The sequence below is a fragment of the Chelonia mydas genome, chromosome 12 (assembly GCF_015237465.2).
Source record: "Chelonia mydas isolate rCheMyd1 chromosome 12, rCheMyd1.pri.v2, whole genome shotgun sequence".
Lineage (NCBI taxonomy): Eukaryota > Metazoa > Chordata > Testudines > Cheloniidae > Chelonia > Chelonia mydas.
The window spans coordinates 40,153,112-40,166,907 of record NC_051252.2 but is presented as its reverse complement, the minus strand read 5'-3'; the positions used below and the strand labels follow the sequence as shown (position 1 = coordinate 40,166,907).

Sequence of the window (13,796 nt, the reverse complement as noted above, 5' to 3'; positions counted from 1 at the left end):
CAAAGTGAAAGGCAGCAAGTTAATACCACTGATAAAAGGAAACACTTTCCCTCCCAACGCTACCATGAATAATCAACCTGTGGAACTCCTTGCTGTAATGTATCATTGACATCAAGGGCTTAAAAGGATTCTACAAAAGATCAGAAGTTTCTATGGCTAACATGGAAACATACAATTACATTACGGAGGACAATTTTATAGAAGTTCTAAACCTCATGTTTCTGGGTAGAAGGCTAAATCAATCACTAGCAGGATTGTCAACTCCTGCAATTTTATCATGAATCTAGCAATATTTTGTGCTTTTTAATTTTCCAGCTTGTAGAATCCTATAATTGAGAATCTCAGTTTTTGTTATTTAAAAAGGTAAATTTCTGTTCCTCATGGATGCAGAGGAAAACTTGAAAATGTGACTTGAGTGAACCCTGAAGGCTCTGAAATCAAAAGGCAACCTCCCCTTTTTCAAAATAATACTGGGGGTCCAGACTCATTTTGGAAGGGTGTGGCAACACTGCAGTAGGCAGCATAGCTCACGATGCTGAAGGCCGGAAGGAACCATCAGATTGTTTCATGTGCCCTCCTGTATAACACAGGCCATTACTTTTCACCCAGTTACCCCATATTGAGCTCAGTAACTTCTGTTTGGCTAAAGCCTCACCTCCAGAAAGGCGTCTGGTCTCAATGGACGACATCAAGAGGGTGAATCCACCATTTCTCTTGGGAGTTTGTTGCAGTGGCTAATCACCCTCACCATTAAAAAACTGTGCCTTATCTGTAATTTGAATTTGTCTGGCTTCAGCATCCAGACATTGGTTCTTGGTCTGCTTCTCCCTATTATATTAAGTGGCCCTTAAGTACCTGGTATTTTCTCCAATAAGGTTCTTAGACACTAATCAAGTCACCTCTCAATCTTCTTTTTGACAAGCTAAACATACCGAGCTCCAAGCCTCTCACTGCAAGGCATTTTCTTCAGCCCTTCAGTCATTTTTCGTGTGGCTCTTTTCTACGCCCTCTCCAACTTTCCAACAGCCTTTTTAAAATGTGGACGCCAGAACTGTACACAGCATTAGAATATTGGTCTCACTAATGCCATTTTCACAGGTTAAATCACCTTCCTAATCACTATTCCCTGTTTATACATCTAAGGATCACATTAACTCTTTTTGCCACAGCACCAGACTGGGAGCTTCCTGGTCAGTTGCCTGTCCACTATGGGTATGCCTATACTGGAATTAGATATGCACACCTGGCTCAGGCTTACAGGGCTCAGGCTGTGGGGCTGTTTAACTGTACTGTAGACTTCTGGGCTCAGGCTGCAGCCCGAGTGCTGGGACTTAGAGCCTGGACTCCAGCTTGAGCTCAGACATTGACACTGCAATTAAACAGCCCCGTGAGCTCCAGTCGTCTGGCGCGGGTAAGGTGCGGGTGTCTAACTGTAGTGTAGACATACCTCGTGAATCCTAAATCCTTTCAGTCACTGCTTTCTAGACTACAGGCCTCCATTCTGTTGGTACGTCCTGCATTCCTTGTTCCTAGATCAGTGGTTTTCAACCTTTGGTCCGTGGACACATGGGGGTCCACAGACTATGTCTAAGGAGTCTGTGAAAGGTTGTACTTACCATAGAACAGTGGTTTTCAACCTATAGCCTGTGGACCCCGGGGGTCTGTAGACGATGTCTAAGATTCCCAAAGGGGTCTGCACTGCCGTTTGAAATTTTTTAGGGGTCCACAAATGAAAAAAGGTTAAAAACCACGGTCCTAGATTTATAAATGTGCAAGTGGCTGTATTAAAAACACAGTTTGAATGGACCCAGATTGCGAAATAATCCAGATTGCTCGGTATGACTGCCCTGTCTTCAACACTATTCACCACTCTGACAATCTGGGTCACCTGCAAACATCATCAGCCGTGAGTTTCTGTTTCTTCTGGGTCATTGCTGGAAATGTTGGAGAGCCTCATCCCAGAGCCGATCCCTCCTGGACCCCACTGGAAACTCCCCCGTTCAATAGCAATGCCCTGCGGACAGTTGCTTGCTGAGACCTGTCACTAGCCAGCTCTTCATCCAGTTCATCGTGCTAATGTTTTCATCAGACTGTTGTGTGGTATTAAGTCAAACACCTTACGGAAGTATAACCACTTTTCCTCTGTGCAGGTGCCGTTATCAACCAAACTGGTTACCTCAAAGAGTTACATCAGATTTGTTTGACGAGACCGATTTCCAATAAAATCATGTTGACTGTCAGAAATTATACTCCTAGCCTTTAATTCCTAATCAGTTAAATCCTGTATCACCTTGTCCAGTATTGACATCTAGCTAACCATCTTAGAATTACTTAAGAATTACCCTATAGACAGATTAACCATAGTTGTCCACTATGGAGGTTTCTTGCACCTTCCTCTTAAACATCTGGTATTGGACACTGTCAAAGAGGATACTGGACCAGATTAATATAGCAATTTTCATGACCCTATAAATGCAAATGCCATGGCTCGAGCAGCAAGGAGATTTCTGCCTCTGTAAGACCACTCTGGAGTTGGGAGAACCAGTTATGAGGTCAAAAGGAATCACTAAAACCCCTGGGAAAGCTGCAAAGAGTATTTGCTTGTGTAACAATTCCTACAAGGGTGCCTGAGCAGGATACCAGCCTGGACTCAGTCTCCCCTGTGTCAGCACCAAGCCATAAGGCTACCATCACCAGCCAGCCAAATTTATTAAGTACTTACAGTAGCTGCTTTTTTCCTTGGGGCACGAGAGAAGCTGCCTTTGAAAGAACATGACAGGAGTTCACGCTGCAAAATGAAAACTTTCAATGTTTTATTCTTGACTGCAGCTGTTTACAGAAATATAGTTGCGAGTATACAAATGTCCCAATAGAAGCAAAATATTTATTTTTATTTTAATATTCAACAAGTTATCACAGGATAGCTAAAAACATAGATGCAAATGAAATCTCCCCTCATAGAATAAACTGAAAACACCTGGTATCAGTGCTCTGAAGATCCCAACTACAAAAGCCATATACACAGAAATGCACAAAGGAATATCTGGTGCTACTTTCACATTGCAGGACAACAGAAAAGATAGCTCAGTGGTGATCTGTGCACTCCAACAAAAACATGGCAGAAAGGCAGATAAACCACTCCAGAAAGAAAGGACACAAGCATGTTGAGTTTATGCAGAGAACAACAACAGAGGTAGAAGGCTCTAATTTGAAGCTTTTGGAGCTTACCCATTAAAAACAGTGAGCTGTATGGGGACAAACCTCAAAAACTCTTTATATCAAATAGTAATCAGCACAGAAAAGCTTCAGGTTGGTAATGGTGCTTTTAGCAGGACACAGGGGCATGATCCCAATCCCATAACGTCCAGAAATGCTGCATTTTTTCCCTGAAATGGGACTAACACCACATGGGACTAACCTGCTCAGAATACTACCTCCTGCCTAGATGGAGCACACGCAGGAAGTGGACACTCTGGACCAGACCCTATGCTACTGTAAATTCCTCTGGCTCCAGGGACTTCAACGATGCTATGCCAATTTGCACCACCTGAGGATCTGTCCCTCTCCTGGCTTGGAGACCTGAACAAGTATCTGAGTTGTGGCTGGGTTTCACAGCTGTTAGGCATATGAACCAAGCACTTGTAAAGGGAGGATGAATGAGAATTCAGCAGCTGGAAGGAAGAGCATTGATATGCTTATGCTGGTTTGAATGGGGTGTGCATTTTGTGGGACAATTTCCCAGCCAGGAGGAGCACAACTGCGGAAGGGAGTGTTTCTAAGGTACAGCAGGAGGAAGGTCAGGACCAGGTAAGTGCTCAGCATTAAGGGAAAAGAGGGAAGTCAGGGCATTGGTCTTGGACACGGCAAGGGAGCTAGCAGAGGTGGTTTGAATCAAACATGCCAGAATCATAATGTCTGGGGAGTAATTGACTGTCAAATTAGAATGCACCAGGAAAAGCTGTGGGAGCAAAATACATTGCTCTTCATTTCTGTCAAGAACCGATATTCCTGTTAAGAGTTTAATCTCTTCCTAAGTCTTCAACAAGTAAGTACTGGCAAGTCCAGTGCTCCCCATACAGCAAGATACCACTGGGGAGAACTTACTCGTCAGACTGCTTCAATAAATAAACCTTATTGGTTAAAACCTTATAACAAAATTCAGCAACCCTTGGTTTTTGATCACCTTTCCTTAGGTGCAAAAAAAATCAGAAAAAGTAGAACTGGAAGGAGCTACACAGGTAGGTCTAGGTCCTTGGTTTAAGCCCAGTCCAGCTCAGTAATGGGGTAAAAATCTTTGCCATTTGACAGACGTTTGGTGACCCCTGTTGAAAGTGGATTACTTTTATCAGTCCAGCTCCTAGCTAGTCCCTACCACAAATCCCACCAGGGTGTCCTTGGCACTATCTGGTAGCCTCTGCTGAGAAGCCTGGGAAACAGAGTCCTGAGAAGTGGCCCCTCCTGAAAAGGAGTGAGGCAAATTGGCAAAGAGAAGTGTGTGGGAAACGTACTGCTGTTGCCCTTGCTGAACCCATCCAGGGGACTGCGATTTCCTGGCCTGCCAGTTCGCACATTTCACAAAACATCAAATTCACTAAAGGTTAATAAAACTCTATAGAAAAATAGAAAAGCACAGGGATGTTTCAAACAGTCATTTCACCTTAATCCCATGGATTTTGGTGAATTGCTGAAAAGTACATATTTCTGGGATAATACTTATTATTACACTACTAATCCCTCCCCACTCATACAGTATTTACACATTTATACAGCTATTACTGATCTACTGAAGAGAGTTAGAGAAACAAGTGCACACTAAGGACAACTATGTTCTTTGAAAGTTATAAAAATGTTACTATAACAGTCTTTATGCATTTATATAATAAACTCAATGGTATAGTGATGGTTTGCAGTGTTGTTGTCGGCATGTTGGTCCCAGGATATGAGACACACAAAGTGGTGTGATGAGGTAATCTCTTTTATTGGACCAGTTTCTTCTTTTATTGTCCAACAACGGAAGTTTGTCCAATAAAAGATATGACCTCACCCACCTTGTCTCTTTGGAATATAATCTGATTCCAGCTATATACATATGTACAAGTCAGGGATTTTTATGCACAATATATTTACATATATACAAGAAATTATATAAGGGAAAAAAGACTTTTCTACATTCTCTCTCAAAAGCACAGACTAAATTGGAGAATTTTATATGTACATTCCCCCACATTTTCTCTGCTGTGCCGTATGTTTTATTGTCTCTAAGTAGTGTGTATCACATATCAAGTGAAGAGTTCATGAAGTCTGGCTCTTAGCAGGCAACTATTTGTACATAAATGTATACGTCTGCACACATAACTGACTGCTTGCACACACCATTACCAGAACTGCAAGGGTGAATATTTTTGCACGTAGAATTATCAAGATCTGTCCCAAAAGACTCATCAAAATTCTACACTCAAGAGCCTTACAATATGCTCTTGACTATCAATCCAGCTAGCTTTTAAACATCTCAAATAATGGGTCTTCCACCACTCTCTTTGCAAGACTATTCCACAAACAGATCTCTCACTGGGAAAATTCTTTCCTCTCCCAGTGGTCAGATTAAATTTCCCTTTTCTCACTTTCAACCTACAGTTCCAAGTTCAGAGAACACTAAGCAATTCCTCACCATGCTTGATGCTTCCACTGTTCAGATAAATACTTGTATAGACAGAGCTCTGCAAATGGGTACATAGTTTGAATAGACAGCCTGATAATTGTTAAGTAATAGAGCAATGTGTGAGATACAATTGAAAATAAAATTCTGTAATTAAATTTCTCTCTTCTTGTGTGCATTGTTATTGTAGCCATATTAGTCCCAGAATATGAGAGAGACAAAGTGAGTGAGGTAATATATTTACTGGACCAACTTCTGTTGGTGAGACAAGCTTTTGACCTACACAGAGCTCTTCCTCAGATCTGGGAAGAGAACTCAGAGTTTCACAGCTAAATACAAGGTTGAGTAGCTAGTGTAGCATAAGTAGTGTAAGGGACCATTCAAGGTGAAGTGGCCCATTAACACCCAGCAAAATTATGAATTTAAGCTCCCAGGCCTACCAGTTCTCATCAAAGGAAATCTGCACATTTTAAAAAGATGAGCCTGGGAGCTTAAATACATAACTTTGCTGGACACTAAAAATCATGGTCTTAACAGAGACACTGGATTTATGGCTTATTACAACAATCTGTAACCCACTAACTCCCCTTTTTGTCCTATGACTAAAGGGGTGTTAACGGGCCCCTTCACCTTGAATGGCCCTTTAGAATATATAACTACTTACACTAAAAAGAACAGGAGTACTTGTGGCACCTTAGAGACTAACAAATTTATTAGAGCATAAGCTTTCATGGGCTACAGCCCACTTCATCGGATGCACAGAATGGAACATATAGTAAGAAGGTTTCAGAGTAGCAGCGGTGTTAGTCTGTATCCGCAAAAAGAAAAGGAGTACGTGTGGCACTAGTCTCTAAGGTGCCACAAGTACTCCTTTTCTTCTATATAGTAAGAAGCTATATATACATACACACACACACACAGAAGGTGGAAGTTGACATACAAACTGTAAGAGGCTAATTAAGATGAGCTATTATCAGCAGGAGAAAAAAACTGTTGTAGTGATAACCAAGATGGCCCATTTAGACAATTGACAAGAAGGTGTGAGGATACTTAACAAGGGGAAATAGATTCAATACATGTAATGACCCAGCCACTCCCAGTCTCTATTCAAACCCAAATTAATAGTACCTAGTTTGCATATTAATTCAAGCTCTGCAGTTTCTGGTTGGAGTCTGTTTTTGAAGCTTTTCTGTTGCAAAATTGCCACCCTTAAATCTTTTACTGAGTGGCCAGAGAGGTTGATGTGTTCTCCTACCGGTTTTTGAATGTTATGATTCCGGATATCAGATTTGTGTCCATTTATTCTTTTGCCTAGAGACTGTCCGGTTTGGCCAATGTACATGACAGAGGGGCATTGCTGGCACATGATGGCATATATCACATTGGTAGATGTGTGGGTGAACGAGCCCCTGATGGTGTGGCTAATGGGATTAGGTCCTATGATGGAGTCACTTGAATAAATATGTGGACAGAGTTGGCATCGGGCTTTGTTGCAAGGATAGGTTCCTGGGTTAGTGTTTTTGTTGTGTGGTTGCTGGAGAGTATTTGCTTCAGGTTGGGGGACTGTCTGTAAGCGAGGACTGGTCTGTCTCCCAAGATCTGTGAGAATGAAGGATCATTTTCAGGATAGGTTGTAAATCTTTGATGATGCGTTGGAGAGGTTTTAGTTGGGGGCTGAAGGTGACAGCTAGTGGCGTTCTATTATTTTCTTTGTTGGGCCTGTCCTGTAGTAGGTGACTTCTGGGTACTCTTCTGGCTCTGTCAATCTGTTTTTTCACTTCAGCAGGTGCGTACTGTAGTTTTACGAATGCTCAATAGAGATCTTGTAGGTGTTTGTCTCTGTCTGAGGGGTTGGAGCAAATGTGGTTGTATCTTAGAGCTTGGCTGTAGACAATGGATCGTGTGGTGTGTCCTGGGTGGAAGCTGGAGGCATGTAGGTAAGTATAGCGGTCAGTAGGTTTCCAGTATAGGGTGGTGTTTATGTGACCATCGCTTATTAGCACAGTAGTGTCCAGGAAATGGACCGCTTGTGTGGATTGGTCTTGGCTGAGGTTGATGGTGGGATGGAAATTGTTGAAATCATGGTGGAATTCCTCAAGGGCTTCTTTTCCATGGGTCCAGATGATGAAGATGTCATCAATGTAGCTCAAGTAGAGTAGGGGTGTTAGGGGACAAGAGCTAAGGAAGCCTTGTTCTAAGTCAGCTTACTTATGCTAAACTATCTGTTTGTCCTTGTTTTTAGCAGTGACACTCTAAGTACCTTTCCCAGACCTGAAGAGCAGCTCTGTGTAGCTCAAAAGCTTGTCTCTCTCACCAACAGAAATTGGTCCAATAAAAGATGATCTCACCCCCATCTTGTTTCTATAATTTATAAAAGTTTGACCTTTTTGGGTGTTTAATTTCTTTATTCCAATGAAGAAATTTTATAACTAAGCATCTTTCCTGCTGCTCATATGGTCATTTCGGCTACGTCAGAGAAAGGATTTGGGCTCCTGTGTGGTTTGTCCTTTCTGAAGGCTTTGGAAGGACAATCTTGGAGAATGAAAAATCTTACCAGAGCAACAGAATGAGACTTCTTTTTGGTCAGTGTCCCCTTATCAAAGTCATAGCAGGAGCACTGGAAAACTCAAGGCTTATGTAGATTAGAAAAACGTACATCTGTGCAACTGGACATGCCAGTTCTATGTAAGTATGAGAAGGGATGCTGTCAAGATTGACAGACACTAACCTGTTTATTTTTTATTTAAATTGAGTATAAATAAAAAAAGTGTCCAATCACAGGCTCTGAGCACCCTGACAATAATGTAAAATTAGCCAAACAAAAGGCCTGGTGGTTAACTGTCTATTTTGGCCCAGCAAGGCTGAAATGACTTCTTGAATTGTTTTTGTTGACAAAGGAAATAATAGTAAAGCATTTGGCTTGGATAACCATTGAAAGAGAAGAAGACAATTAGTGCCAACAAGTAGACTGGCCTGTGAAGTGGAAAGTGATGATGATCATCTCCTGCCATAGGAAACGTTTGGCTAATGCTTGTCTTAACTTTTTCTACAGCTTAAGTGTTATCCACCCACCATCTACTTTATTCATCACTAAAGGAATAATAGTTTAACAGTTTCTTTTTATACACGGGTGTTGTTTACATGGAGACAACATGACACAGGCAGAAGACATACTGACGTGGTAGCTAGCAGGGTGCATCTCCCTGGATATTAGTTATTAGGAAACAGGTGTGCAGTACACATCAGACATGCTGTAGAGACAACACCAGAAAAATGGGGTTTAGGAGAGTCAGGGAAGTTAATGGAGAAGTGACTTAAGCCTGGAGAATATAACCTAGTTTGAGGGAGAGAATGTGTGTGTGTGTTTTATATTAAAGGTGGTTTAATAGAGAGTTCATGCAGGAGAAAAGCTCAAGAATCTTCTTAACTGTAAGGACAGTAGGACAATGGAACAAACTGCCTAGGGAAGCATGGAATCTCCGTCACTGGAGGTTTTCAAAAAGAGGCTGGATAGCATCTGTCTTGGACGCTTTAGTCACAACAAATCCTGCATCTTGGCAGAGGGTTAGACAACATGACCTTTGAGGTCCCATAACACAATATGGTTCTATGAAAAAGACAAACACTACACAGAAAATCCACCCTACAAATATAGTTCTACAGCTTTCCAGCTTCCATCCAGCACGTACAGCTATAAAACCATCTACTTCCACTGGTGAACATTGGCCTGACAGATATGAAAGCAAATTTCCTTTTGCAATAATGCTCCTAACTTTTGATCTTTGGCAGTCTGGCTTCTTAAGTAATGTTCATCATAAGCAAGGGGTAATAGTTAATGTCATTTTTTGACTACTCAAGATGCATATATTTTCATTTACCTTAAATAATATCTAACTTTTCAAACCGAATTGGATTTGATTCCCCTGCCTCTCAATAACTCTACAGGCAATCCACTTTGTGTGCTTTTCCTCTAATACCCATACTGATGCAGACATATTATGGAATAAATAAGTCGGGAGTAAAAGAAAAAACAAAGGATAAGCTCCAAAAGTAAATGTCAACTATTGAAATCAAAACAGTGCCTGAGCAGGGCTCTGAAGGAACAAAGATGTGGTTCACATTATTTTTAGGTCCTTCTGCCATGAAACAACTTCTGTAAGCGGTTTCCTAGGCCTTTGCTGGCTCATTGAACCTCTCTCTTTATCCTCTGTAACAGCTGTTTGAAAGCAGCAGCAAGAGCACTTGTCAACCACTGAGCAAACCCTTCATTCAGAAGACAAATACTTTTTGTAACCAAATCACATGTTCAAAATGTTATACATTTAACATTGACCTAAAACAGACAGTAAATTTGACACAAAAGAAAATATAGATAATGTCGTTATTTGAATATGGTAGCACAGCCCTTGTAATCAACAATCTAAAAATATGCACACATTTAAACATTCCCCCCACAGTGGGAATTGTAGCAGTCCTGGTAAAAGGTTCTATTTTGGACACCAATTTTATTAAATGGAGAACTGGTCCCTGGTTTCTTGGCACCGACCAACAACGTTTCATCATGAGGATGCTCTCCTTCAAAAGAACAAAAAACAAAACAAACAGCACACAAGTCAGTTTATGATCCTCATCACCTCATTCTGCCCACTGTTGGCCTACGCAGCCATCAAGATATCACCAAACATCCTCGTTCTGGGACTTAGTGTGAACAAGCTGCTCTTGCAGAAGCCACCAGTTTCTTACAAACGGATTACAAAAGGATGGTGTATTCAATCCGATGCTGTGCAGAACCCTTCTATTCATCCTCATACAGCGCTCATTCAGTGCTGACAGGCTGCTCTTTCATGTCCTGAACCATAACAAAGGATTTTATTTTACTTTTTTCCATAGCAGGAGAAAAATTACCGGAAGAAAAGCGTATGGTTCAGAGCTAAAAAGCAGCTCTGGACATTATGAAGTCGAGAAGATTTTCTTTAACATGATTATAATTTCAAACATTTTAGTGTAATTATAAATTAAAAGATACAACACAAAGGAGCTAATAAAATATTAAATAGACAGTGACAGAGTAAAAGCTGAATGGCTCATTCTGAATGAAACCCCATCAGACAGTTGTCTAAATGGGTTTCCTTACTACATCCCACTGCTGTGTGACAGACACAAACACACACTGAAGTTGTCCAGAGCCAACGGGAACAATACATTGCCAGATGGAATGGCCCAAGATGAACAAACTATTTATGTTGCAAAAAGTACTTAAATACTGAGTAAAGACATAACAAACCCCACCCTCACCCCCACCATTATCAGACGCCACGTTGTGGTAGAACATCAGACAAACTCACAAATTTACCACAAAAATGTGTGGCAAAAAGAATATTTTATATATATGTATATATATAAATTTTTATATTTATGCCATTGTACTCACTCAGTACAAATAGCAAAATAGTATACCATTTCCTAAATACAAAATATAGCTTTCCAAAAAAATGAAACACACATTAGATATAAACCATCCAAAACTTGAACGATTGAAAACTGTATTCAAAATTAAATGACCCAGAGCAGGTCTCTTTCTGAAAAGTTCCCTTCATATCGGCAAGAAGCCTTACTACTGAAAACGTAATTCAATGCCTCTCAATGAGAGAGAGAGAGAGACAGACAGACACACACACACAAAAAGAGAAAATGAACATTGTGATAGATTTTGACACACGGGAAAAACCGTTAAAACCAAAGAACATCTCTACATGGCTCAACTAGGTGCACAAGTTAGAAAAAACACGCAGTAAACAGACTAGGGTAACTTGAAAACCATTTACAGGTTACTCTCCATTACTTAAAATAACCAAAATGAAAAGTGACAGGATACCAATTATGCTACACCAAGGCATACTAGCCACGCATGACAGCTGTTTGGCTCTAACCTGCATTAACATCTTTCTACATGAAGGAGAGGGAAAAGACTGAAGAAAACGTCTGCCTGAGGTTATTGTGAGGCACCACATCTCTCTTGAGCTAGTCGGATAATCTGAAAGAATCCACATGCCTCACACTACAACTGCATGGCCTAGAGTGGGTTATTCTTAGATACTGTAAAACATGAGTAAATTGTTTTTAATTAATGTATGACCCCAGAGAGGCTACAACTCATGGGGACTGCTAGTAAAACGGATGCTTCAAACCTGCAATGAACCGAGAACGCTACAAAGATGCAGCAGCTCAGCTTGAAGTGATGTTTTAAAGAATGATTAAAAATCATGTTGTTTGCCCCCATATGGGATAAAGTTTAAGACTTTATATCAGCAACAACAGGGAAAAGCAGGGTTTCTCTAGGATTCAGGAAGTTTGGGGGAGGGAGACAAAACCAGCATTTTCTGACGCCCTCAAACCCTGGTGACCTATAAAGATGCAGCCACTGGCTTGGCACTTTGCTACCACAGTGAGAGGTGCCCTGGACACCTAAGAGTTACTTCAGTTTCTAAAACCGGCAGGATATTTGTATTTGCTTAGGAAACAAATATAAAATTAGGGGGAGGGATGAAGAGCATGGAAAGAATGAAAGAGGGCAGCCTGGCATGAGAAAGGATAATGTTCAAGTTCTAATCTATGCCAAAATAGTGAGAGGCATGAAGCAGTTGTTTCCTCAGCTAGGCAGATTGCGCTCTTCAGTTCAAGGGATTTTAGAACACAATTTACTGTGACTTTCCCCTTCATTTTGATAGAGCCACCTAATTCTTACTCTATGCAGTTTATATCTAAAATCATCAGTACAGAAAAAAACCTGTTAATCACACCCTCAGATGGGAAGCACCCACATCTCTCTGGCTCCTCCTAGAGTTGTAGCAGATTTTCTGATTGTATATTATATATATCACCACCACCACCTGCTGCGAATAACACACCCTTGCAATGGTCCTTCAGCTCGACTGGAAAAACTGCAATTCCTTCACTGACTGACAGCTATGCCATGAATCACAACGCGAGTTAGGGCACATGATGTTCCTGCTTCACAAGCTTTCCTACTCAACAGAGGGGTTGTGAAGGAGGAAGGGAAGAAAGAAAAAGTAAACATGATAACGTGTTATTTTCTAACAATAATAGCTGAGCAGTCATGCTTTGAATTAAAACAGCAGCCCATTAACTAATGGGGCCTAGGAAGGTGGTTAACAGTCCAGTTCCACCCCCTGTAACACAAAGCACAGCTTTTCAGCCATTATTGGCTTCAGGAGTCTCAAATGCTATCATTATAGCCTCAATTGCTAGACACTGCAGTAGGCAGCATATGTGCTCTTTAGAAAAGAGAGTGAAGTCTACATATTTGCTTGGGTACAGGCCATTCTTTAACAGAACAGTTCAGCTCCATACACCCTAATCCAGAGCCACAAGGTCTGAGAGGATCTTGGAAATCTTTTCCTTCACAGAATTTCTGAAATTAAAAACAAAACAGAGTTAGGCATAACTAGTGAAGTCTCATCTTTCATGTAGCTCCTTCATTTGAAAGCACTTTACAAATTACAGAAACAAGTCTACACCCAGTGCCAAAATGCAGCCATCTTTGGGTCAGAATATGACAACTATCTTGCAGTTTACAACATCATTACGAAACAGTTTAGCTCAGAAAGTGAAGAGCACAGCACCCAATTGAAACTTCAGGTTTTTTTGGGAGGCAGAACATCATTACAAAAGGTGGATATAGTCAGACGGTGTGGCTATACCTGGATTGAAGAGCCCATATATATTTAATGCTCATGCATGAGCAGAGCTTTATCTCTGATGTGGGGGGAAAAGGCACCTTCCAGCAACAGACACTTCCTAGCTCCATGCTGTTGTATTGGCTCAGTTCTAACAATGATTCAGCAAGTGGTGCCTGTTCAATAAACACCATTTCCTGCAACGCCTGGCCTTCATGCAAACTACTTCAGCACGATGGGAAGGGCTTTGAAGACTACGGACTGAAGTGGCGTCTAATGCATCCACAATAAACCCGAAGTTTTACCTAAAGCCAGATTTGGTGACAGTTCTCAGAGATGCCAGGTCAGGCTGAAAGTGACCCATTCACCTTACCTTTGCCATTAGAATGATTAGACTGCAATGCCAGCTGACAGACCAACGAATGACCATTCAAGAACAAAAC

General features: G+C 41.1%; 1 protein-coding gene across 7 annotated transcripts in view; it reads right to left on the bottom strand.

Moving 5' to 3' along the window:
• Positions 1-2,789: 2,789 nt before the first annotated feature.
• NFAT5 (nuclear factor of activated T cells 5) overlaps positions 2,790-13,796 on the bottom strand; it is a 152,879-nt gene continuing 141,872 nt past the window's right edge. For all 7 annotated transcript variants that reach the window (XM_037877569.2, XM_043526020.1, XM_037877568.2 and 4 more), the window contains one exon: positions 2,790-13,088. The gene's annotated coding sequence lies outside the window, so the exon portion shown is untranslated. The remainder of the gene's footprint in view (positions 13,089-13,796) is intronic.